Source organism: Lottia gigantea (genome assembly GCF_000327385.1).
Source record: "Lottia gigantea unplaced genomic scaffold LOTGIsca_10, whole genome shotgun sequence".
NCBI classification, from domain to species: domain Eukaryota; kingdom Metazoa; phylum Mollusca; class Gastropoda; family Lottiidae; genus Lottia; species Lottia gigantea.
This window is the reverse complement of record NW_008706747.1, coordinates 152729-155950: the sequence shown is the minus strand read 5'-3', so window position 1 is coordinate 155950 and position 3222 is coordinate 152729.

Below are 3222 nucleotides of genomic sequence, written 5' to 3'. Positions count from 1 at the left end.
CAAACTAGTACCTGTCAAAATTTCAACATCCTATCTCAACTGGTTTGACCGTGGTGAAGCTGCAAAATTTGGATTTTCAAAAAAGTCAAAATTGGCCAATTTCAACAGGTAGCTACCTGTGGTACCAAAATCCATTTTTGGGTCGAATTTTTTTGGTCTCGGAAATCGATGTAACCTGGTTTTTTGGACTCGGTGCTTCTCTAGCTCTCTCCCAATGTACATAAAAGTGAATTCTGAGCACTTTTTTATTTTGCGGAAAAGTGCCAAAAAATCCGGTTTTTCATGGACAAAACTAAAACGCTCAGTGCTTCCAAAGTAAGGCAGATATGGAATCGCGGTTTGTGGCATTGCAAAGCTAAGATTTCAAACTAGTACCTGTCAAAATTTCAACATCCTATCTCAACTGGTTTGACCGTGGTGAAGCTGCAAAATTTGGATCTTCAAAAAAGTCAAAATTGGCCAATTTCAACAGGTAGCTACCTGTGGTACCAAAATCCATTTTTGGGTCGAATTTTTTTGGTCTCGGAAATCGATGTAACCTGGTTTTTTGGACTCGGTGCTTCTCTAGCTCTCTCCCAATGTACATAAAAGTGAATTCTGAGCACTTTTTTATTTTGCGGAAAAGTGCCAAAAAATCCGGTTTTTCATGGACAAAACTAAAACGCTCAGTGCTTCCAAAGTAAGGCAGATATGGAATCGCGGTTTGTGGCATTGCAAAGCTAAGATTTCAAACTAGTACCTGTCAAAATTTCAACATCCTATCTCAAGTGGTTTGACCGTGGTGAAGCTGCAAAGTTTGGATTTTCAAAAAAGGCAAAATTGGCAAATTTCAACAGGTAGCTACCTGTGGTAACAAAATCCATTTTTGGGTCGAATTTTTTTGGTCTCAGAAATCGATGTTACCCGGTTTTTTGGACTCGGTGCTTCTCTAGCTCTCCCCCAATGTGCATAAAAGTGAATTCTGAGCACTTTTTTTTTTTGCGGAAAAGTGCCAAAAAATCCGGTTTTTCATGGACAAAACTAAAACGCTCAGCGCTTCCAAAGTAAGGCAGATATGGAATCGCGGTTTGTGGCATTGCAAAGCTAAGATTTCAAACTAGTACCTGTCAAAATTTCATCATCCTATCTCAAGTGGTTTGACCGTGGTGAAGCTGCAAAGTTTGGATTTTCAAAAAAGGCAAAATTGGCAAATTTCAACAGGTAGCTACCTGTGGTACCAAAATCCATTTTTGGGTCGAATTTTTTTGGTCTCGGAAATCGATGTTACCCGGTTTTTTGGACTCGGTGCTTCTCTAGCTCTCCCCCAATGTGCATAAAAGTGAATTCTGAGCACTTTTTTTTTTTGCGGAAAAGTGCCAAAAAATCCGGTTTTTCATGGACAAAACTAAAACGCTCAGTGCTTCCAAAGTAAGGCAGATATGGAATCGCGGTTTGTGGCATTGCAAAGCTAAGATTTCAAACTAGTACCTGTCAAAATTTCATCATCCTATCTCAAGTGGTTTGACCGTGGTGAAGCTGCAAAGTTTGGATTTTCAAAAAAGGCAAAATTGGCAAACTTCAACAGGTAGCTACCTGTGGTACCAAAATCCATTTTTGGGTCGAATTTTTTTGGTCTCGGAAATCGATGTTACCCGGTTTTTTGGACTCGGTGCTTCTCTAGCTCTCCCCCAATGTGCATAAAAGTGAATTCTGAGCACTTTTTTTTTTGCGGAAAAGTGCCAAAAAATCCGGTTTTTCATGGACAAAACTAAAACGCTCAGTGCTTCCAAAGTAAGGCAGATATGGAATCGCGGTTTGTGGCATTGCAAAGCTAAGATTTCAAACTAGTACCTGTCAAAATTTCATCATCCTATCTCAAGTGGTTTGACCGTGGTGAAGCTGCAAAGTTTGGATTTTCAAAAAAGGCAAAATTGGCAAATTTCAACAGGTAGCTACCTGTGGTACCAAAATCCATTTTTGGGTCGAATTTTTTTGGTCTCGGAAATCGATGTTACCCGGTTTTTTGGACTCGGTGCTTCTCTAGCTCTCCCCCAATGTGCATAAAAGTGAATTCTGAGCACTTTTTTTTTGCGGAAAAGTGCCAAAAAATCCGGTTTTTTATGGACAAAACTAAAACGCTCAGTGCTTCCAAAGTAAGGCAGATATGGAATCGCGGTTTGTGGCATTGCAAAGCTAAGATTTCAAACTAGTACCTGTCAAAATTTCATCATCCTATCTCAAGTGGTTTGACCGTGGTGAAGCTGCAAAGTTTGGATTTTCAAAAAAGGCAAAATTGGCAAATTTCAACAGGTAGCTACCTGTGGTAACAAAATCCATTTTTGGGTCGAATTTTTTTGGTCTCAGAAATCGATGTTACCCGGTTTTTTGGACTCGGTGCTTCTCTAGCTCTCCCCCAATGTGCATAAAAGTGAATTCTGAGCACTTTTTTTTTTTGCGGAAAAGTGCCAAAAAATCCGGTTTTTCATGGACAAAACTAAAACGCTCAGCGCTTCCAAAGTAAGGCAGATATGGAATCGCGGTTTGTGGCATTGCAAAGCTAAGATTTCAAACTAGTACCTGTCAAAATTTCATCATCCTATCTCAAGTGGTTTGACCGTGGTGAAGCTGCAAAGTTTGGATTTTCAAAAAAGGCAAAATTGGCAAATTTCAACAGGTAGCTACCTGTGGTACCAAAATCCATTTTTGGGTCGAATTTTTTTGGTCTCGGAAATCGATGTTACCCGGTTTTTTGGACTCGGTGCTTCTCTAGCTCTCCCCCAATGTGCATAAAAGTGAATTCTGAGCACTTTTTTTTTTTGCGGAAAAGTGCCAAAAAATCCGGTTTTTCATGGACAAAACTAAAATGCTCAGTGCTTCCAAAGTAAGGCAGATATGGAATCGCGGTTTGTGGCATTGCAAAGCTAAGATTTCAAACTAGTACCTGTCAAAATTTCATCATCCTATCTCAACTGGTTTGACCGTGGTGAAGCTGCAAAATTTGGATTTTCAAAAAAGTCAAAATTGGCCAATTTCAACAGGTAGCTACCTGTGGTACCAAAATCCATTTTTGGGTCGAATTTTTTTGGTCTCGGAAATCGATGTAACCCGGTTTTTTGGACTCGGTGCTTCTCTAGCTCTCCCCCAATGTGCATAAAAGTGAATTCTGAGCACTTTTTTTTTTTGCGGAAAAGTGCCAAAAAATCCGGTTTTTCATGGACAAAACTAAAATGCTCAGTGCTTCCA